Below are 27,864 nucleotides of genomic sequence, written 5' to 3' on the forward strand. Positions count from 1 at the left end.
CCGCTATCTGTATAAACATGGAAATATCTACACAGCTATCACTATAAACATGGAAAACCTACACCGCCATCTGTATAAACATGCAAATACCTACAAAGTCATCTGTATAAACATGGAAATATCTACAGAGCCATCTGTATAAACATGGAAATATCTACACAGCCATCTGTATATACATGGAAATATCTACACCGCTATCTGTATAAACATGGAAATATCTACACCGCTATTAGTACAAGCAAGGAAATATCTACACCGTGATCTGTGTAAACATGGAAATATCTTCACCGCTATCTCTATAAACATGGAAATATCTACACCCCTGTCTGTATAAGCAAGGAAATATCCACACCGCTGTCTCTATAAACATGGAAAAATCAACACCGCTATCTCTATGAACATGTAAATATCTACACCGCCATCTCTATAAACATGGAAATATCTACACCACGATCAGAATAAACATGGAAATATCTACACCGCTATCTGTATAAACATGGAATTATCTCCACTGCTATCTCTATAGACATGGAAATATCTACACCGCCATCTGTATAAACATGGAAATACAAAGTTATCTGTAACAACATGGAAATATCTACACCGCCATCTGTATAAACATGGAAATATCTACACAGCCATGTGTATATATATGGAAATAACTACACCGCTATCTATATAAACATGGAAATAACTACACCGCAATCTGTATAAACATGGAAATATCTACACCGCCATCTACATATCCATGGAAATATCTGCGCCGCCATCTGTATAAACATGGAAATATCTACACGGTCATCTGTGTATAAATGGAAATATCAACACCGCCATCTGTACAAACATGGAAATATCTGCACCGCTATTTGTATAAACATGGAAATATCTACACCGCGGTCTGTATAAACATGGAAATATCTACACCACTATCTGTATAAACATGGAAATATCTACACCGCTATCTGTATAAACATGGAAATGTCTACACCGCTATCTCTATTAACATGGAAATAACTACAAAGACATCTGTATAAACATGGAAATACCTACACAGTCATGTGTAGGAACATTTAAATATCTACACTGTCTTCTGTATAAACATAGAAATATCTACACAGCCCTCTGTGTAAATATGGAAATATCTGCATAGGCATGTGTGTAAACATGGAAATATCTGCACCGCTATCTGCATAAACATGGAAATACCTACACCGCTGTCTCTATAATCATGGAAATATGTACACCGCTATGTGTATAAACATGGAAATATCTCGGCTCCTCTCTGAATAAACATGGAAATATCTCCACCGTTATCTGTATAAACTTGGAAATATCTACAGCGCCATCTCTATAAACATTGAAATATCCACACTGCCATCTGTAAAAACATGGAAATATCTACACAGTCATCTGAATAAACATGGAAATACCTTCACCACCATCTGTATAAACATGGAAATACCTACAATACCATCTGTATACAGATGGAAATATCTACACAGACATCTGTATAAATATGGAAATATCTACACCGCCATCTGTATAAACATGGAAATATCTACACTGCCATCTGTAGAAAGATGGAAATATCTACACCACTATCTCTATAAATATGGAAATATCTACACCGCCATCTCTATAAACATGAAAATATCTACACTGCCATCTCCATAAAGATGGAAGTATCTACTCTGCCATGTGTATAAACACGGAAATATCTACACCACTATCTGTGTAAACATGGAAATATCTACACCGCTATCTGTTTAAACATGGAAATATCTACACCGCCATCTGCATGTCCATGGAAATATCTACGCCACCATCTGTATAAACATGGAAATATCTACACGGCCATCTGTGTATAGATGGAAATATCAACACCGCCATCTGTAGAAACATGGAAATATCTACACCGCTATCTCTATAAACATGGATATATCTGCACTGCCACCTGTAAAAACATTGAAATACATATACAGTCATCTGTATAAACATGGAAATATCTACAATGCCATCTGTATACACATGGAAATATCTACACAGACATCTGTATAAACATGTAAATATCTACACTGCTATCTCTATAAACATGGAAATATCTACACCGCCATCTCTGTAAACATGAAAGTATCTACACTGCCATCTCCATAAACATGGAACTAACTACTCTGCCATCTGTATAAACATGGAAACATCTACACCGCCATCTGTGTGAATAAGGAAATATCTACAATGCCATCTGTATAAAGATATAAATATCTGCACCGCGATCTGTATAAACATGGAAATATCTACACCGCGATCTTTATAAACATGGAAATATCAACACCGCTATCTGTATAAACATGGAAATATCTACACAGCTATCACTATAAACATGGAAAACCTACACCGCCATCTGTATAAACATGCAAATAACTACAAAGTCATCTGTATAAACATGGAAATATCCACACAGCCATCTGTATATACATGGAAATATCTATACCGCTATCTGTATAAACATGGAAATAACTACACCGCTATTAGTACAAGCAAGGAAATATCTACACCGTGATCTGTATAAACATGGAAATATCTTCACCGCTATCTCTATAAACATGGAAATATCTACAACCCTATCTGTATAAGCAAGGAAATATCCACACCGCTGTCTCTATAAACATGGAAAAATCAACACCGCTATCTCTATGAACATGTAAATATCTACACCGCCATCTCTATAAACATGGAAATATCTACACCACGATCAGAATAAACATGGAAATATCTACACCGCTATCTGTATAAACATGGAATTATCTCCACTGCTATCTCTATAGACATGGAAATATCTACACCGCCATCTGTATAAACATGGAAATACAAAGTTATCTGTAACAACATGGAAATATCTACACCGCCATCTGTATAAACATGGAAATATCTACACAGCCATGTGTATATACATGGAAATAACTACACCGCTATCTATATAAACATGGAAATAACTACACCGCAATCTGTATAAACATGGAAATATCTACACCGCCATCTACATATCCATGGAAATATCTGCGCCGCCTTCTGTATAAACATGGAAATATCTACACGGTCATCTGTGTATAAATGGAAATATCAACACCGCCATCTGTACAAACATGGAAATATCGGCACCGCTATTTGTATAAACATGGAAATATCTACACCGCGGTCTGTATAAACATGGAAATATCTACACCACTATCTGTATAAACATGGAAATATCTACACCGCTATCTGTATAAACATGGAAATGTCTACACCGCTATCTCTATTAACATGGAAATATCTACAAAGACATCTGTATAAACATGGAAATACCTACACAGTCATGTGTAGGAACATTTAAATATCTACACTGTCTTCTGTATAAACATAGAAATATCTACACAGCCCTCTGTGTAAATATGGAAATATCTGCATAGGCATCTGTGTAAACATGGAAATATCTGCACCGTTATCTGCATAAACATGGAAATACCTACACCGCTGTCTCTATAATCATGGAAATATGTACACCGCTATGTGTATAAACATGGAAATATCTCGACTCCTCTCTGTATAAACATGGAAATATCTCCACCGTTATCTGTATAAACTTGGAAATATCTACAGCGCCATCTCTATAAACATTGAAATATCCACACTGCCATCTGTAAAAACATGGAAATATCTACACAGTCATCTGAATAAACATGGAAATATCTTCACCACCATCTGTATAAACATGGAAATACCTACAATACCATCTGTATAGAGATGGAAATATCTACACAGACATCTGTATAAATATGGAAATATCTACACCGCCATCTGTATAAACATGGAAATATCTACACTGCCATCTGTAGAAAGATGGAAATATCTACACCGCTATCTCTATAAATATGGAAATATCTACACCGCCATCTCTATAAACATGAAAATATCTACACTGCCATCTCCATAAAGATGGAAGTATCTACTCTGCCATGTGTATAAACACGGAAATATCTACACCACTATCTGTGTAAACATGGAAATATCTACACCGCTATCTGTTTAAACATGGAAATATCTACACCGCCATCTGCATGTCCATGGAAATATCTACGCCGCCATCTGTATAAACATGGAAATATCTACACGGCCATCTGTGTATAGATGGAAATATCAACACCGCCATCTGTAGAAACATGGAAATATCTACACCGCTATCTCTATAAACTTGGAAATATCTGCACTGCCACCTGTAAAAACATGGAAATACCTATACAGTCATCTGTATAAACATGGAAATATCTACAATGCCATCTGTATACACATGGAAATATCTACACAGACATCTGTATAAACATGTAAATATCTACACTGCTATCTCTATAAACATGGAAATATCTACACCGCTATCTGTATAAACATGGAAATGTCTACACCGCTATCTCTATTAACATGGAAATATCTACAAATACATCTGTATAAACATGGAAATACCTACACAGTCATGTTTAGGAACATTTAAATATCTACACTGTCTTCTGTATAAACATAGAAATATCTACACAGCCCTCTGTGTAAATATGGAAATATCTGCATAGGCATCTGTGTAAACATGGAAATATCTGCACCGCTATCTGCATAAACATGGAAATACCTACACCGCTGTCTCTATAATCATGGAAATATGTACACCGCTATGTGTATAAACATGGAAATATCTCGACTCCTCTCTGTATAAACATGGAAATATCTCCACCGTTATCTGTATAAACTTGGAAATATCTACAGCGCCATCTCTATAAACATTGAAATATCCACACTGCCATCTGTAAAAACATGGAAATATCTACACAGTCATCTGAATAAACATGGAAATATCTTCACCACCATCTGTATAAACATGGAAATACCTACAATACCATCTGTATACAGATGGAAATATCTACACAGACATCTGTATAAATATGGAAATATCTACACCGCCATCTGTATAAACATGGAAATATCTACACTGCCATCTGTAGAAAGATGGAAATATCTACACCGCTATCTCTATAAATATGGAAATATCTACACCGCCATCTCTATAAACATGAAAATATCTACACTGCCATCTCCATAAAGATGGAAGTATCTACTCTGCCTTGTGTATAAACACGGAAATATCTACACCACTATCTGTGTAAACATGGAAATATCTACACCGCTATCTGTTTAAACATGGAAATATCTACACCGCCATCTGCATGTCCATGGAAATATCTACGCCGCCATCTGTATAAACATGGAAATATCTACACGGCCATCTGTGTATAGATGGAAATATCAACACCGCCATCTGTAGAAACATGGAAATATCTACACCGCTATCTCTATAAACATGGAAATATCTGCACTGCCACCTGTAAAAACATGGAAATACCTATACAGTCATCTGTATAAACATGGAAATATCTTCACCGCTATCTCTATAAACATGGAAATATCTACACCCCTATCTGTATAAGCAAGGAAATATCCACACCGCTGTCTCTATAAACATGGAAAAATCAACACCGCTATCTCTATGAACATGTAAATATCTACACCGCCATCTCTATAAACATGGAAATATCTACACCACGATCAGAATAAACATGGAAATATCTACACCGCTATCTGTATAAACATGGAATTATCTCAACTGCTATCTCTATAGACATGGAAATATCTACACCGCCATCTGTATAAACATGGAAATACAAAGTTATCTGTAACAACATGGAAATATCTACACCGCCATCTGTATAAACATGGAAATATCTACACAGCCATGTGTATATACATGGAAATAACTACACCGCTATCTATATAAACATGGAAATAACTACACCGCAATCTGTATAAACATGGAAATATCTACACCGCCATCTACATATCCATGGAAATATCTGCGCCGCCTTCTGTATAAACATGGAAATATCTACACGGTCATCTGTGTATAAATGGAAATATCAACACCGCCATCTGTACAAACATGGAAATATCTGCACCGCTATTTGTATAAACATGGAAATATCTACACCGCGGTCTGTATAAACATGGAAATATCTACACCACTATCTGTATAAACATGGAAATATCTACACCGCTATCTGTATAAACATGGAAATGTCTACACCGCTATCTCTATTAACATGGAAATATCTACAAAGACATCTGTATAAACATGGAAATACCTACACAGTCATGTGTAGGAACATTTAAATATCTACACTGTCTTCTGTATAAACATAGAAATATCTACACAGCCCTCTGTGTAAATATGGAAATATCTGCATAGGCATCTGTGTAAACATGGAAATATCTGCACCGTTATCTGCATAAACATGGAAATACCTACACCGCTGTCTCTATAATCATGGAAATATGTACACCGCTATGTGTATAAACATGGAAATATCTCGACTCCTCTCTGTATAAACATGGAAATATCTCCACCGTTATCTGTATAAACTTGGAAATATCTACAGCGCCATCTCTATAAACATTGAAATATCCACACTGCCATCTGTAAAAACATGGAAATATCTACACAGTCATCTGAATAAACATGGAAATATCTTCACCACCATCTGTATAAACATGGAAATACCTACAATACCATCTGTATAGAGATGGAAATATCTACACAGACATCTGTATAAATATGGAAATATCTACACCGCCATCTGTATAAACATGGAAATATCTACACTGCCATCTGTAGAAAGATGGAAATATCTACACCGCTATCTCTATAAATATGGAAATATCTACACCGCCATCTCTATAAACATGAAAATATCTACACTGCCATCTCCATAAAGATGGAAGTATCTACTCTGCCATGTGTATAAACACGGAAATATCTACACCACTATCTGTGTAAACATGGAAATATCTACACCGCTATCTGTTTAAACATGGAAATATCTACACCGCCATCTGCATGTCCATGGAAATATCTACGCCGCCATCTGTATAAACATGGAAATATCTACACGGCCATCTGTGTATAGATGGAAATATCAACACCGCCATCTGTAGAAACATGGAAATATCTACACCGCTATCTCTATAAACTTGGAAATATCTGCACTGCCACCTGTAAAAACATGGAAATACCTATACAGTCATCTGTATAAACATGGAAATATCTACAATGCCATCTGTATACACATGGAAATATCTACACAGACATCTGTATAAACATGTAAATATCTACACTGCTATCTCTATAAACATGGAAATATCTACACCGCTATCTGTATAAACATGGAAATGTCTACACCGCTATCTCTATTAACATGGAAATATCTACAAATACATCTGTATAAACATGGAAATACCTACACAGTCATGTTTAGGAACATTTAAATATCTACACTGTCTTCTGTATAAACATAGAAATATCTACACAGCCCTCTGTGTAAATATGGAAATATCTGCATAGGCATCTGTGTAAACATGGAAATATCTGCACCGCTATCTGCATAAACATGGAAATACCTACACCGCTGTCTCTATAATCATGGAAATATGTACACCGCTATGTGTATAAACATGGAAATATCTCGACTCCTCTCTGTATAAACATGGAAATATCTCCACCGTTATCTGTATAAACTTGGAAATATCTACAGCGCCATCTCTATAAACATTGAAATATCCACACTGCCATCTGTAAAAACATGGAAATATCTACACAGTCATCTGAATAAACATGGAAATATCTTCACCACCATCTGTATAAACATGGAAATACCTACAATACCATCTGTATACAGATGGAAATATCTACACAGACATCTGTATAAATATGGAAATATCTACACCGCCATCTGTATAAACATGGAAATATCTACACTGCCATCTGTAGAAAGATGGAAATATCTACACCGCTATCTCTATAAATATGGAAATATCTACACCGCCATCTCTATAAACATGAAAATATCTACACTGCCATCTCCATAAAGATGGAAGTATCTACTCTGCCTTGTGTATAAACACGGAAATATCTACACCACTATCTGTGTAAACATGGAAATATCTACACCGCTATCTGTTTAAACATGGAAATATCTACACCGCCATCTGCATGTCCATGGAAATATCTACGCCGCCATCTGTATAAACATGGAAATATCTACACGGCCATCTGTGTATAGATGGAAATATCAACACCGCCATCTGTAGAAACATGGAAATATCTACACCGCTATCTCTATAAACATGGAAATATCTGCACTGCCACCTGTAAAAACATGGAAATACCTATACAGTCATCTGTATAAACATGGAAATATCTACAATGCCATCTGTATGCACATGGAAATATCTACACAGACATCTGTATAAACATGTAAATATCTACACTGCTATCTCTATAAACATGGAAATATCTACACCGCCATCTCTGTAAACATGAAAGTATCTACACTGCCATCTCCATAAACATGGAACTAACTACTCTGCCATCTGTATAAACATGGAAACATCTACACCGCCATCTGTGTGAATAAGGAAATATCTACAATGCCATCTGTATAAAGATATAAATATCTGCACCGCGATTTGTATAAAACATGGAAATACCTACACCGCGATCTTTATAAACATGGAAATATCAACACCGCTATCTGTATAAACATGGAAATATCTACACAGCTATCACTATAAACATGGAAAACCTACACCGCCATCTGTATAAACATGCAAATACCTACAAAGTCATCTGTATAAACATGGAAATATCTACACAGCCATCTGTATAAACATGGAAATATCTACACAGCCATCTGTATATACATGGAAATATCTACACCGCTATCTGTATAAACATGGAAATAACTACACCGCTATTAGTACAAGCAAGGAAATATCTACACCGTGATCTGTATAAACATGGAAATATCTTCACCGCTATCTCTATAAACATGGAAATATCTACAACCCTATCTGTATAAGCAAGGAAATATCCACACCGCTGTCTCTATAAACATGGAAAAATCAACACCGCTATCTCTATGAACATGTAAATATCTACACCGCCATCTCTATAAACATGGAAATATCTACACCACGATCAGAATAAACATGGAAATATCTACACCGCTATCTGTATAAACATGGAATTATCTCCACTGCTATCTCTATAGACATGGAAATATCTACACCGCCATCTGTATAAACATGGAAATACAAAGTTATCTGTAACAACATGGAAATATCTACACCGCCATCTGTATAAACATGGAAATATCTACACAGCCATGTGTATATACATGGAAATAACTACACCGCTATCTATATAAACATGGAAATAACTACACCGCAATCTGTATAAACATGGAAATATCTACACCGCCATCTACATATCCATGGAGATATCTGCGCCGCCATCTGTATAAACATGGAAATATCTACACGGTCATCTGTGTATAAATGGAAATATCAACACCGCCATCTGTACAAACATGGAAATATCTGCACCGCTATTTGTATAAACATGGAAATATCTACACCGCGGTCTGTATAAACATGGAGATATCTACACCACTATCTGTATAAACATGGAAATATCTACACCGCTATCTGTATAAACATGGAAATGTCTACACCGCTATCTCTATTAACATGGAAATATCTACAAAGACATCTGTATAAACATGGAAATACCTACACAGTCATGTGTAGGAACATTTAAATATCTACACTGTATTCTGTATAAACATAGAAATATCTACACAGCCCTCTGTGTAAATATGGAAATATCTGCATAGGCATCTGTGTAAACATGGAAATATCTGCACCGTTATCTGCATAAACATGGAAATACCTACACCGCTGTCTCTATAATCATGGAAATATGTACACCGCTATGTGTATAAACATGGAAATATCTCGACTCCTCTCTGTATAAACATGGAAATATCTCCACCGTTATCTGTATAAACTTGGAAATATCTACAGCGCCATCTCTATAAACATTGAAATATCCACACTGCCATCTGTAAAAACATGGAAATATCTACACAGTCATCTGAATAAACATGGAAATATCTTCACCACCATCTGTATAAACATGGAAATACCTACAATACCATCTGTATACAGATGGAAATATCTACACAGACATCTGTATAAATATGGAAATATCTACACCGCCATCTGTATAAACATGGAAATATCTACACTGCCATCTGTAGAAAGATGGAAATATCTACACCGCTATCTCTATAAATATGGAAATATCTACACCGCCATCTCTATAAACATGAAAATATCTACACTGCCATCTCCATAAAGATGGAAGTATCTACTCTGCCATGTGTATAAACACGGAAATATCTACACCACTATCTGTGTAAACATGGAAATATCTACACCGCTATCTGTTTAAACATGGAAATATCTACACCGCCATCTGCATGTCCATGGAAATATCTACGCCGCCATCTGTATAAACATGGAAATATCTACACGGCCATCTGTGTATAGATGGAAATATCAACACCGCCATCTGTAGAAACATGGAAATATCTACACCGCTATCTCTATAAACATGGAAATATCTGCACTGCCACCTGTAAAAACATGGAAATACCTATACAGTCATCTGTATAAACATGGAAATATCTACAATGCCATCTGTATACACATGGAAATATCTACACAGACATCTGTATAAACATGTAAATATCTACACTGCTATCTCTATAAACATGGAAATATCTACACCGCCATCTCTGTAAACATGAAAGTATCTACACTGCCATCTCCATAAACATGGAACTAACTACTCTGCCATCTGTATAAACATGGAAACATCTACACCGCCATCTGTGTGAATAAGGAAATATCAACAATGCCATCTGTATAAAGATATAAATATCTGCACCGCGATCTGTAAAAACATGTAAATATCTACACCGCGATCTTTATAAACATGGAAATATCAACACCGCTATCTGTATAAACATGGAAATATCTACACAGCTATCACTATAAACATGGAAAACCTACACCGCCATCTGTATAAACATGCAAATACCTACAAAGTCATCTGTATAAACATGGAAATATCTACAGAGCCATCTGTATAAACATGGAAATATCTACACAGCCATCTGTATATACATGGAAATATCTACACCGCTATCTGTATAAACATGGAAATATCTACACCGCTATTAGTACAAGCAAGGAAATATCTACACCGTGATCTGTGTAAACATGGAAATATCTTCACCGCTATCTCTATAAACATGGAAATATCTACACCCCTGTCTGTATAAGCAAGGAAATATCCACACCGCTGTCTCTATAAACATGGAAAAATCAACACCGCTATCTCTATGAACATGTAAATATCTACACCGCCATCTCTATAAACATGGAAATATCTACACCACGATCAGAATAAACATGGAAATATCTACACCGCTATCTGTATAAACATGGAATTATCTCCACTGCTATCTCTATAGACATGGAAATATCTACACCGCCATCTGTATAAACATGGAAATACAAAGTTATCTGTAACAACATGGAAATATCTACACCGCCATCTGTATAAACATGGAAATATCTACACAGCCATGTGTATATATATGGAAATAACTACACCGCTATCTATATAAACATGGAAATAACTACACCGCAATCTGTATAAACATGGAAATATCTACACCGCCATCTACATATCCATGGAAATATCTGCGCCGCCATCTGTATAAACATGGAAATATCTACACGGTCATCTGTGTATAAATGGAAATATCAACACCGCCATCTGTACAAACATGGAAATATCTGCACCGCTATTTGTATAAACATGGAAATATCTACACCGCGGTCTGTATAAACATGGAAATATCTACACCACTATCTGTATAAACATGGAAATATCTACACCGCTATCTGTATAAACATGGAAATGTCTACACCGCTATCTCTATTAACATGGAAATAACTACAAAGACATCTGTATAAACATGGAAATACCTACACAGTCATGTGTAGGAACATTTAAATATCTACACTGTCTTCTGTATAAACATAGAAATATCTACACAGCCCTCTGTGTAAATATGGAAATATCTGCATAGGCATGTGTGTAAACATGGAAATATCTGCACCGCTATCTGCATAAACATGGAAATACCTACACCGCTGTCTCTATAATCATGGAAATATGTACACCGCTATGTGTATAAACATGGAAATATCTCGGCTCCTCTCTGAATAAACATGGAAATATCTCCACCGTTATCTGTATAAACTTGGAAATATCTACAGCGCCATCTCTATAAACATTGAAATATCCACACTGCCATCTGTAAAAACATGGAAATATCTACACAGTCATCTGAATAAACATGGAAATACCTTCACCACCATCTGTATAAACATGGAAATACCTACAATACCATCTGTATACAGATGGAAATATCTACACAGACATCTGTATAAATATGGAAATATCTACACCGCCATCTGTATAAACATGGAAATATCTACACTGCCATCTGTAGAAAGATGGAAATATCTACACCACTATCTCTATAAATATGGAAATATCTACACCGCCATCTCTATAAACATGAAAATATCTACACTGCCATCTCCATAAAGATGGAAGTATCTACTCTGCCATGTGTATAAACACGGAAATATCTACACCACTATCTGTGTAAACATGGAAATATCTACACCGCTATCTGTTTAAACATGGAAATATCTACACCGCCATCTGCATGTCCATGGAAATATCTACGCCACCATCTGTATAAACATGGAAATATCTACACGGCCATCTGTGTATAGATGGAAATATCAACACCGCCATCTGTAGAAACATGGAAATATCTACACCGCTATCTCTATAAACATGGATATATCTGCACTGCCACCTGTAAAAACATTGAAATACATATACAGTCATCTGTATAAACATGGAAATATCTACAATGCCATCTGTATACACATGGAAATATCTACACAGACATCTGTATAAACATGTAAATATCTACACTGCTATCTCTATAAACATGGAAATATCTACACCGCCATCTCTGTAAACATGAAAGTATCTACACTGCCATCTCCATAAACATGGAACTAACTACTCTGCCATCTGTATAAACATGGAAACATCTACACCGCCATCTGTGTGAATAAGGAAATATCTACAATGCCATCTGTATAAAGATATAAATATCTGCACCGCGATCTGTATAAACATGGAAATATCTACACCGCGATCTTTATAAACATGGAAATATCAACACCGCTATCTGTATAAACATGGAAATATCTACACAGCTATCACTATAAACATGGAAAACCTACACCGCCATCTGTATAAACATGCAAATAACTACAAAGTCATCTGTATAAACATGGAAATATCCACACAGCCATCTGTATATACATGGAAATATCTATACCGCTATCTGTATAAACATGGAAATAACTACACCGCTATTAGTACAAGCAAGGAAATATCTACACCGTGATCTGTATAAACATGGAAATATCTTCACCGCTATCTCTATAAACATGGAAATATCTACAACCCTATCTGTATAAGCAAGGAAATATCCACACCGCTGTCTCTATAAACATGGAAAAATCAACACCGCTATCTCTATGAACATGTAAATATCTACACCGCCATCTCTATAAACATGGAAATATCTACACCACGATCAGAATAAACATGGAAATATCTACACCGCTATCTGTATAAACATGGAATTATCTCCACTGCTATCTCTATAGACATGGAAATATCTACACCGCCATCTGTATAAACATGGAAATACAAAGTTATCTGTAACAACATGGAAATATCTACACCGCCATCTGTATAAACATGGAAATATCTACACAGCCATGTGTATATACATGGAAATAACTACACCGCTATCTATATAAACATGGAAATAACTACACCGCAATCTGTATAAACATGGAAATATCTACACCGCCATCTACATATCCATGGAAATATCTGCGCCGCCTTCTGTATAAACATGGAAATATCTACACGGTCATCTGTGTATAAATGGAAATATCAACACCGCCATCTGTACAAACATGGAAATATCGGCACCGCTATTTGTATAAACATGGAAATATCTACACCGCGGTCTGTATAAACATGGAAATATCTACACCACTATCTGTATAAACATGGAAATATCTACACCGCTATCTGTATAAACATGGAAATGTCTACACCGCTATCTCTATTAACATGGAAATATCTACAAAGACATCTGTATAAACATGGAAATACCTACACAGTCATGTGTAGGAACATTTAAATATCTACACTGTCTTCTGTATAAACATAGAAATATCTACACAGCCCTCTGTGTAAATATGGAAATATCTGCATAGGCATCTGTGTAAACATGGAAATATCTGCACCGTTATCTGCATAAACATGGAAATACCTACACCGCTGTCTCTATAATCATGGAAATATGTACACCGCTATGTGTATAAACATGGAAATATCTCGACTCCTCTCTGTATAAACATGGAAATATCTCCACCGTTATCTGTATAAACTTGGAAATATCTACAGCGCCATCTCTATAAACATTGAAATATCCACACTGCCATCTGTAAAAACATGGAAATATCTACACAGTCATCTGAATAAACATGGAAATATCTTCACCACCATCTGTATAAACATGGAAATACCTACAATACCATCTGTATAGAGATGGAAATATCTACACAGACATCTGTATAAATATGGAAATATCTACACCGCCATCTGTATAAACATGGAAATATCTACACTGCCATCTGTAGAAAGATGGAAATATCTACACCGCTATCTCTATAAATATGGAAATATCTACACCGCCATCTCTATAAACATGAAAATATCTACACTGCCATCTCCATAAAGATGGAAGTATCTACTCTGCCATGTGTATAAACACGGAAATATCTACACCACTATCTGTGTAAACATGGAAATATCTACACCGCTATCTGTTTAAACATGGAAATATCTACACCGCCATCTGCATGTCCATGGAAATATCTACGCCGCCATCTGTATAAACATGGAAATATCTACACGGCCATCTGTGTATAGATGGAAATATCAACACCGCCATCTGTAGAAACATGGAAATATCTACACCGCTATCTCTATAAACTTGGAAATATCTGCACTGCCACCTGTAAAAACATGGAAATACCTATACAGTCATCTGTATAAACATGGAAATATCTACAATGCCATCTGTATACACATGGAAATATCTACACAGACATCTGTATAAACATGTAAATATCTACACTGCTATCTCTATAAACATGGAAATATCTACACCGCTATCTGTATAAACATGGAAATGTCTACACCGCTATCTCTATTAACATGGAAATATCTACAAATACATCTGTATAAACATGGAAATACCTACACAGTCATGTTTAGGAACATTTAAATATCTACACTGTCTTCTGTATAAACATAGAAATATCTACACAGCCCTCTGTGTAAATATGGAAATATCTGCATAGGCATCTGTGTAAACATGGAAATATCTGCACCGCTATCTGCATAAACATGGAAATACCTACACCGCTGTCTCTATAATCATGGAAATATGTACACCGCTATGTGTATAAACATGGAAATATCTCGACTCCTCTCTGTATAAACATGGAAATATCTCCACCGTTATCTGTATAAACTTGGAAATATCTACAGCGCCATCTCTATAAACATTGAAATATCCACACTGCCATCTGTAAAAACATGGAAATATCTACACAGTCATCTGAATAAACATGGAAATATCTTCACCACCATCTGTATAAACATGGAAATACCTACAATACCATCTGTATACAGATGGAAATATCTACACAGACATCTGTATAAATATGGAAATATCTACACCGCCATCTGTATAAACATGGAAATATCTACACTGCCATCTGTAGAAAGATGGAAATATCTACACCGCTATCTCTATAAATATGGAAATATCTACACCGCCATCTCTATAAACATGAAAATATCTACACTGCCATCTCCATAAAGATGGAAGTATCTACTCTGCCTTGTGTATAAACACGGAAATATCTACACCACTATCTGTGTAAACATGGAAATATCTACACCGCTATCTGTTTAAACATGGAAATATCTACACCGCCATCTGCATGTCCATGGAAATATCTACGCCGCCATCTGTATAAACATGGAAATATCTACACGGCCATCTGTGTATAGATGGAAATATCAACACCGCCATCTGTAGAAACATGGAAATATCTACACCGCTATCTCTATAAACATGGAAATATCTGCACTGCCACCTGTAAAAACATGGAAATACCTATACAGTCATCTGTATAAACATGGAAATATCTTCACCGCTATCTCTATAAACATGGAAATATCTACACCCCTATCTGTATAAGCAAGGAAATATCCACACCGCTGTCTCTATAAACATGGAAAAATCAACACCGCTATCTCTATGAACATGTAAATATCTACACCGCCATCTCTATAAACATGGAAATATCTACACCACGATCAGAATAAACATGGAAATATCTACACCGCTATCTGTATAAACATGGAATTATCTCCACTGCTATCTCTATAGACATGGAAATATCTACACCGCCATCTGTATAAACATGGAAATACAAAGTTATCTGTAACAACATGGAAATATCTACACCGCCATCTGTATAAACATGGAAATATCTACACAGCCATGTGTATATACATGGAAATAACTACACCGCTATCTATATAAACATGGAAATAACTACACCGCAATCTGTATAAACATGGAAATATCTACACCGCCATCTACATATCCATGGAAATATCTGCGCCGCCTTCTGTATAAACATGGAAATATCTACACGGTCATCTGTGTATAAATGGAAATATCAACACCGCCATCTGTACAAACATGGAAATATCGGCACCGCTATTTGTATAAACATGGAAATATCTACACCGCGGTCTGTATAAACATGGAAATATCTACACCACTATCTGTATAAACATGGAAATATCTACACCGCTATCTGTATAAACATGGAAATGTCTACACCGCTATCTCTATTAACATGGAAATATCTACAAAGACATCTGTATAAACATGGAAATACCTACACAGTCATGTGTAGGAACATTTAAATATCTACACTGTCTTCTGTATAAACATAGAAATATCTACACAGCCCTCTGTGTAAATATGGAAATATCTGCATAGGCATCTGTGTAAACATGGAAATATCTGCACCGTTATCTGCATAAACATGGAAATACCTACACCGCTGTCTCTATAATCATGGAAATATGTACACCGCTATGTGTATAAACATGGAAATATCTCGACTCCTCTCTGTATAAACATGGAAATATCTCCACCGTTATCTGTATAAACTTGGAAATATCTACAGCGCCATCTCTATAAACATTGAAATATCCACACTGCCATCTGTAAAAACATGGAAATATCTACACAGTCATCTGAATAAACATGGAAATATCTTCACCACCATCTGTATAAACATGGAAATACCTACAATACCATCTGTATAGAGATGGAAATATCTACACAGACATCTGTATAAATATGGAAATATCTACACCGCCATCTGTATAAACATGGAAATATCTACACTGCCATCTGTAGAAAGATGGAAATATCTACACCGCTATCTCTATAAATATGGAAATATCTACACCGCCATCTCTATAAACATGAAAATATCTACACTGCCATCTCCATAAAGATGGAAGTATCTACTCTGCCATGTGTATAAACACGGAAATATCTACACCACTATCTGTGTAAACATGGAAATATCTACACCGCTATCTGTTTAAACATGGAAATATCTACACCGCCATCTGCATGTCCATGGAAATATCTACGCCGCCATCTGTATAAACATGGAAATATCTACACGGCCATCTGTGTATAGATGGAAATATCAACACCGCCATCTGTAGAAACATGGAAATATCTACACCGCTATCTCTATAAACTTGGAAATATCTGCACTGCCACCTGTAAAAACATGGAAATACCTATACAGTCATCTGTATAAACATGGAAATATCTACAATGCCATCTGTATACACATGGAAATATCTACACAGACATCTGTATAAACATGTAAATATCTACACTGCTATCTCTATAAACATGGAAATATCTACACCGCTATCTGTATAAACATGGAAATGTCTACACCGCTATCTCTATTAACATGGAAATATCTACAAATACATCTGTATAAACATGGAAATACCTACACAGTCATGTTTAGGAACATTTAAATATCTACACTGTCTTCTGTATAAACATAGAAATATCTACACAGCCCTCTGTGTAAATATGGAAATATCTGCATAGGCATCTGTGTAAACATGGAAATATCTGCACCGCTATCTGCATAAACATGGAAATACCTACACCGCTGTCTCTATAATCATGGAAATATGTACACCGCTATGTGTATAAACATGGAAATATCTCGACTCCTCTCTGTATAAACATGGAAATATCTCCACCGTTATCTGTATAAACTTGGAAATATCTACAGCGCCATCTCTATAAACATTGAAATATCCACACTGCCATCTGTAAAAACATGGAAATATCTACACAGTCATCTGAATAAACATGGAAATATCTTCACCACCATCTGTATAAACATGGAAATACCTACAATACCATCTGTATACAGATGGAAATATCTACACAGACATCTGTATAAATATGGAAATATCTACACCGCCATCTGTATAAACATGGAAATATCTACACTGCCATCTGTAGAAAGATGGAAATATCTACACCGCTATCTCTATAAATATGGAAATATCTACACCGCCATCTCTATAAACATGAAAATATCTACACTGCCATCTCCATAAAGATGGAAGTATCTACTCTGCCTTGTGTATAAACACGGAAATATCTACACCACTATCTGTGTAAACATGGAAATATCTACACCGCTATCTGTTTAAACATGGAAATATCTACACCGCCATCTGCATGTCCATGGAAATATCTACGCCGCCATCTGTATAAACATGGAAATATCTACACGGCCATCTGTGTATAGATGGAAATATCAACACCGCCATCTGTAGAAACATGGAAATATCTACACCGCTATCTCTATAAACATGGAAATATCTGCACTGCCACCTGTAAAAACATGGAAATACCTATACAGTCATCTGTATAAACATGGAAATATCTACAATGCCATCTGTATGCACATGGAAATATCTACACAGACATCTGTATAAACATGTAAATATCTACACTGCTATCTCTATAAACATGGAAATATCTACACCGCCATCTCTGTAAACATGAAAGTATCTACACTGCCATCTCCATAAACATGGAACTAACTACTCTGCCATCTGTATAAACATGGAAACATCTACACCGCCATCTGTGTGAATAAGGAAATATCTACAATGCCATCTGTATAAAGATATAAATATCTGCACCGCGATTTGTATAAAACATGGAAATACCTACACCGCGATCTTTATAAACATGGAAATATCAACACCGCTATCTGTATAAACATGGAAATATCTACACAGCTATCACTATAAACATGGAAAACCTACACCGCCATCTGTATAAACATGCAAATACCTACAAAGTCATCTGTATAAACATGGAAATATCTACACAGCCATCTGTATAAACATGGAAATATCTACACAGCCATCTGTATATACATGGAAATATCTACACCGCTATCTGTATAAACATGGAAATAACTACACCGCTATTAGTACAAGCAAGGAAATATCTACACCGTGATCTGTATAAACATGGAAATATCTTCACCGCTATCTCTATAAACATGGAAATATCTACAACCCTATCTGTATAAGCAAGGAAATATCCACACCGCTGTCTCTATAAACATGGAAAAATCAACACCGCTATCTCTATGAACATGTAAATATCTACACCGCCATCTCTATAAACATGGAAATATCTACACCACGATCAGAATAAACATGGAAATATCTACACCGCTATCTGTATAAACATGGAATTATCTCCACTGCTATCTCTATAGACATGGAAATATCTACACCGCCATCTGTATAAACATGGAAATACAAAGTTATCTGTAACAACATGGAAATATCTACACCGCCATCTGTATAAACATGGAAATATCTACACAGCCATGTGTATATACATGGAAATAACTACACCGCTATCTATATAAACATGGAAATAACTACACCGCAATCTGTATAAACATGGAAATATCTACACCGCCATCTACATATCCATGGAGATATCTGCGCCGCCATCTGTATAAACATGGAAATATCTACACGGTCATCTGTGTATAAATGGAAATATCAACACCGCCATCTGTACAAACATGGAAATATCTGCACCGCTATTTGTATAAACATGGAAATATCTACACCGCGGTCTGTATAAACATGGAGATATCTACACCACTATCTGTATAAACATGGAAATATCTACACCGCTATCTGTATAAACATGGAAATGTCTACACCGCTATCTCTATTAACATGGAAATATCTACAAAGACATCTGTATAAACATGGAAATACCTACACAGTCATGTGTAGGAACATTTAAATATCTACACTGTATTCTGTATAAACATAGAAATATCTACACAGCCCTCTGTGTAAATATGGAAATATCTGCATAGGCATCTGTGTAAACATGGAAATATCTGCACCGTTATCTGCATAAACATGGAAATACCTACACCGCTGTCTCTATAATCATGGAAATATGTACACCGCTATGTGTATAAACATGGAAATATCTCGACTCCTCTCTGTATAAACATGGAAATATCTCCACCGTTATCTGTATAAACTTGGAAATATCTACAGCGCCATCTCTATAAACATTGAAATATCCACACTGCCATCTGTAAAAACATGGAAATATCTACACAGTCATCTGAATAAACATGGAAATATCTTCACCACCATCTGTATAAACATGGAAATACCTACAATACCATCTGTATACAGATGGAAATATCTACACAGACATCTGTATAAATATGGAAATATCTACACCGCCATCTGTATAAACATGGAAATATCTACACTGCCATCTGTAGAAAGATGGAAATATCTACACCGCTATCTCTATAAATATGGAAATATCTACACCGCCATCTCTATAAACATGAAAATATCTACACTGCCATCTCCATAAAGATGGAAGTATCTACTCTGCCATGTGTATAAACACGGAAATATCTACACCACTATCTGTGTAAACATGGAAATATCTACACCGCTATCTGTTTAAACATGGAAATATCTACACCGCCATCTGCATGTCCATGGAAATATCTACGCCGCCATCTGTATAAACATGGAAATATCTACACGGCCATCTGTGTATAGATGGAAATATCAACACCGCCATCTGTAGAAACATGGAAATATCTACACCGCTATCTCTATAAACTTGGAAATATCTGCACTGCCACCTGTAAAAACATGGAAATACCTATACAGTCATCTGTATAAACATGGAAATATCTACAATGCCATCTGTATACACATGGAAATATCTACACAGACATCTGTATAAACATGTAAATATCTACACTGCTATCTCTATAAACATGGAAATATCTACACCGCTATCTGTATAAACATGGAAATGTCTACACCGCTATCTCTATTAACATGGAAATATCTACAAATACATCTGTATAAACATGGAAATACCTACACAGTCATGTTTAGGAACATTTAAATATCTACACTGTCTTCTGTATAAACATAGAAATATCTACACAGCCCTCTGTGTAAATATGGAAATATCTGCATAGGCATCTGTGTAAACATGGAAATATCTGCACCGCTATCTGCATAAACATGGAAATACCTACACCGCTGTCTCTATAATCATGGAAATATGTACACCGCTATGTGTATAAACATGGAAATATCTCGACTCCTCTCTGTATAAACATGGAAATATCTCCACCGTTATCTGTATAAACTTGGAAATATCTACAGCGCCATCTCTATAAACATTGAAATATCCACACTGCCATCTGTAAAAACATGGAAATATCTACACAGTCATCTGAATAAACATGGAAATATCTTCACCACCATCTGTATAAACATGGAAATACCTACAATACCATCTGTATACAGATGGAAATATCTACACAGACATCTGTATAAATATGGAAATATCTACACCGCCATCTGTATAAACATGGAAATATCTACACTGCCATCTGTAGAAAGATGGAAATATCTACACCGCTATCTCTATAAATATGGAAATATCTACACCGCCATCTCTATAAACATGAAAATATCTACACTGCCATCTCCATAAAGATGGAAGTATCTACTCTGCCATGTGTATAAACACGGAAATATCTACACCACTATCTGTGTAAACATGGAAATATCTACACCGCTATCTGTTTAAACATGGAAATATCTACACCGCCATCTGCATGTCCATGGAAATATCTACGCCGCCATCTGTATAAACATGGAAATATCTACACGGCCATCTGTGTATAGATGGAAATATCAACACCGCCATCTGTAGAAACATGGAAATATCTACACCGCTATCTCTATAAACATGGAAATATCTTCACTGCCACCTGTAAAAACATGGAAATACCTATACAGTCATCTGTATAAACATGGAAATATCTACAATGCCATCTGTATGCACATGGAAATATCTACACAGACATCTGTATAAACATGTAAATATCTACACTGCTATCTCTATAAACATGGAAATATCTACACCGCCATCTCTGTAAACATGAAAGTATCTACACTGCCATCTCCATAAACATGGAACTAACTACTCTGCCATCTGTATAAACATGGAAACATCTACACCGCCATCTGTGTGAATAAGGAAATATCTACAATGCCATCTGTATAAAGATATAAATATCTGCACCGCGATTTGTATAAAACATGGAAATACCTACACCGCGATCTTTATAAACATGGAAATATCAACACCGCTATCTGTATAAACATGGAAATATCTACACAGCTATCACTATAAACATGGAAAACCTACACCGCCATCTGTATAAACATGCAAATACCTACAAAGTCATCTGTATAAACATGGAAATATCTACACAGCCATCTGTATAAACATGGAAATATCTACACAGCCATCTGTATATACATGGAAATATCTACACCGCTATCTGTATAAACATGGAAATAACTACACCGCTATTAGTACAAGCAAGGAAATATCTACACCGTGATCTGTATAAACATGGAAATATCTTCACCGCTATCTCTATAAACATGGAAATATCTACAACCCTATCTGTATAAGCAAGGAAATATCCACACCGCTGTCTCTATAAACATGGAAAAATCAACACCGCTATCTCTATGAACATGTAAATATCTACACCGCCATCTCTATAAACATGGAAATATCTACACCACGATCAGAATAAACATGGAAATATCTACACCGCTATCTGTATAAACATGGAATTATCTCCACTGCTATCTCTATAGACATGGAAATATCTACACCGCCATCTGTATAAACATGGAAATACAAAGTTATCTGTAACAACATGGAAATATCTACACCGCCATCTGTATAAACATGGAAATATCTACACAGCCATGTGTATATACATGGAAATAACTACACCGCTATCTATATAAACATGGAAATAACTACACCGCAATCTGTATAAACATGGAAATATCTACACCGCCATCTACATATCCATGGAGATATCTGCGCCGCCATCTGTATAAACATGGAAATATCTACACGGTCATCTGTGTATAAATGGAAATATCAACACCGCCATCTGTACAAACATGGAAATATCTGCACCGCTATTTGTATAAACATGGAAATATCTACACCGCGGTCTGTATAAACATGGAGATATCTACACCACTATCTGTATAAACATGGAAATATCTACACCGCTATCTGTATAAACATGGAAATGTCTACACCGCTATCTCTATTAACATGGAAATATCTACAAAGACATCTGTATAAACATGGAAATACCTACACAGTCATGTGTAGGAACATTTAAATATCTACACTGTATTCTGTATAAACATAGAAATATCTACACAGCCCTCTGTGTAAATATGGAAATATCTGCATAGGCATCTGTGTAAACATGGAAATATCTGCACCGTTATCTGCATAAACATGGAAATACCTACACCGCTGTCTCTATAATCATGGAAATATGTACACCGCTATGTGTATAAACATGGAAATATCTCGACTCCTCTCTGTATAAACATGGAAATATCTCCACCGTTATCTGTATAAACTTGGAAATATCTACAGCGCCATCTCTATAAACATTGAAATATCCACACTGCCATCTGTAAAAACATGGAAATATCTACACAGTCATCTGAATAAACATGGAAATATCTTCACCACCATCTGTATAAACATGGAAATACCTACAATACCATCTGTATACAGATGGAAATATCTACACAGACATCTGTATAAATATGGAAATATCTACACCGCCATCTGTATAAACATGGAAATATCTACACTGCCATCTGTAGAAAGATGGAAATATCTACACCGCTATCTCTATAAATATGGAAATATCTACACCGCCATCTCTATAAACATGAAAATATCTACACTGCCATCTCCATAAAGATGGAAGTATCTACTCTGCCATGTGTATAAACACGGAAATATCTACACCACTATCTGTGTAAACATGGAAATATCTACACCGCTATCTGTTTAAACATGGAAATATCTACACCGCCATCTGCATGTCCATGGAAATATCTACGCCGCCATCTGTATAAACATGGAAATATCTACACGGCCATCTGTGTATAGATGGAAATATCAACACCGCCATCTGTAGAAACATGGAAATATCTACACCGCTATCTCTATAAACTTGGAAATATCTGCACTGCCACCTGTAAAAACATGGAAATACCTATACAGTCATCTGTATAAACATGGAAATATCTACAATGCCATCTGTATACACATGGAAATATCTACACAGACATCTGTATAAACATGTAAATATCTACACTGCTATCTCTATAAACATGGAAATATCTACACCGCTATCTGTATAAACATGGAAATGTCTACACCGCTATCTCTATTAACATGGAAATATCTACAAATACATCTGTATAAACATGGAAATACCTACACAGTCATGTTTAGGAACATTTAAATATCTACACTGTCTTCTGTATAAACATAGAAATATCTACACAGCCCTCTGTGTAAATATGGAAATATCTGCATAGGCATCTGTGTAAACATGGAAATATCTGCACCGCTATCTGCATAAACATGGAAATACCTACACCGCTGTCTCTATAATCATGGAAATATGTACACCGCTATGTGTATAAACATGGAAATATCTCGACTCCTCTCTGTATAAACATGGAAATATCTCCACCGTTATCTGTATAAACTTGGAAATATCTACAGCGCCATCTCTATAAACATTGAAATATCCACACTGCCATCTGTAAAAACATGGAAATATCTACACAGTCATCTGAATAAACATGGAAATATCTTCACCACCATCTGTATAAACATGGAAATACCTACAATACCATCTGTATACAGATGGAAATATCTACACAGACATCTGTATAAATATGGAAATATCTACACCGCCATCTGTATAAACATGGAAATATCTACACTGCCATCTGTAGAAAGATGGAAATATCTACACCGCTATCTCTATAAATATGGAAATATCTACACCGCCATCTCTATAAACATGAAAATATCTACACTGCCATCTCCATAAAGATGGAAGTATCTACTCTGCCATGTGTATAAACACGGAAATATCTACACCACTATCTGTGTAAACATGGAAATATCTACACCGCTATCTGTTTAAACATGGAAATATCTACACCGCCATCTGCATGTCCATGGAAATATCTACGCCGCCATCTGTATAAACATGGAAATATCTACACGGCCATCTGTGTATAGATGGAAATATCAACACCGCCATCTGTAGAAACATGGAAATATCTACACCGCTATCTCTATAAACATGGAAATATCTTCACTGCCACCTGTAAAAACATGGAAATACCTATACAGTCATCTGTATAAACATGGAAATATCTACAATGCCATCTGTATACACATGGAAATATCTACACAGACATCTGTATAAACATGTAAATATCTACACTGCTATCTCTATAAACATGGAAATATCTACACCGCCATCTCTGTAAACATGAAAGTATCTACACTGCCATCTCCATAAACATGGAACTAACTACTCTGCCATCTGTATAAACATGGAAACATCTACACCGCCATCTGTGTGAATAAGGAAATATCTACAATGCCATCTGTATAAAGATATAAATATCTGCACCGCGATTTGTATAAAACATGGAAATACCTACACCGCGATCTTTATAAACATGGAAATATCAACACCGCTATCTGTATAAACATGGAAATATCTACACAGCTATCACTATAAACATGGAAAACCTACACCGCCATCTGTATAAACATGCAAATACCTACAAAGTCATCTGTATAAACATGGAAATATCTACACAGCCATCTGTATAAACATGGAAATATCTACACAGCCATCTGTATATACATGGAAATATCTACACCGCTATCTGTATAAACATGGAAATAACTACACCGCTATTAGTACAAGCAAGGAAATATCTACACCGTGATCTGTATAAACATGGAAATATCTTCACCGCTATCTCTATAAACATGGAAATATCTACACCCCTATCTGTATAAGCAAGGAAATATCCACACCGCTGTCTCTATAAACATGGAAAAATCAACACCGCTATCTCTATGAACATGTAAATATCTACACCGCCATCTCTATAAACATGGAAATATCTACACCACGATCAGAATAAACATGGAAATATCTACACCGCTATCTGTATAAACATGGAATTATCTCCACTGCTATCTCTATAGACATGGAAATATCTACACCGCCATCTGTATAAACATGGAAATACAAAGTTATCTGTAACAACATGGAAATATCTACACCGCCATCTGTATAAACATGGAAATATCTACACAGCCATGTGTATATACATGGAAATAACTACACCGCTATCTATATAAACATGGAAATAACTACACCGCAATCTGTATAAACATGGAAATATCTACACCGCCATCTACATATCCATGGAGATATCTGCGCCGCCATCTGTATAAACATGGAAATATCTACACGGTCATCTGTGTATAAATGGAAATATCAACACCGCCATCTGTACAAACATGGAAATATCTGCACCGCTATTTGTATAAACATGGAAATATCTACACCGCGGTCTGTATAAACATGGAGATATCTACACCACTATCTGTATAAACATGGAAATATCTACACCGCTATCTGTATAAACATGGAAATGTCTACACCGCTATCTCTATTAACATGGAAATATCTACAAAGACATCTGTATAAACATGGAAATACCTACACAGTCATGTGTAGGAACATTTAAATATCTACACTGTATTCTGTATAAACATAGAAATATCTACACAGCCCTCTGTGTAAATATGGAAATATCTGCATAGGCATCTGTGTAAACATGGAAATATCTGCACCGTTATCTGCATAAACATGGAAATACCTACACCGCTGTCTCTATAATCATGGAAATATGTACACCGC

Source organism: Pan paniscus, chromosome 8 (genome assembly GCF_029289425.2).
Source record: "Pan paniscus chromosome 8, NHGRI_mPanPan1-v2.0_pri, whole genome shotgun sequence".
Taxonomy (NCBI): Eukaryota; Metazoa; Chordata; class Mammalia; order Primates; family Hominidae; genus Pan; species Pan paniscus.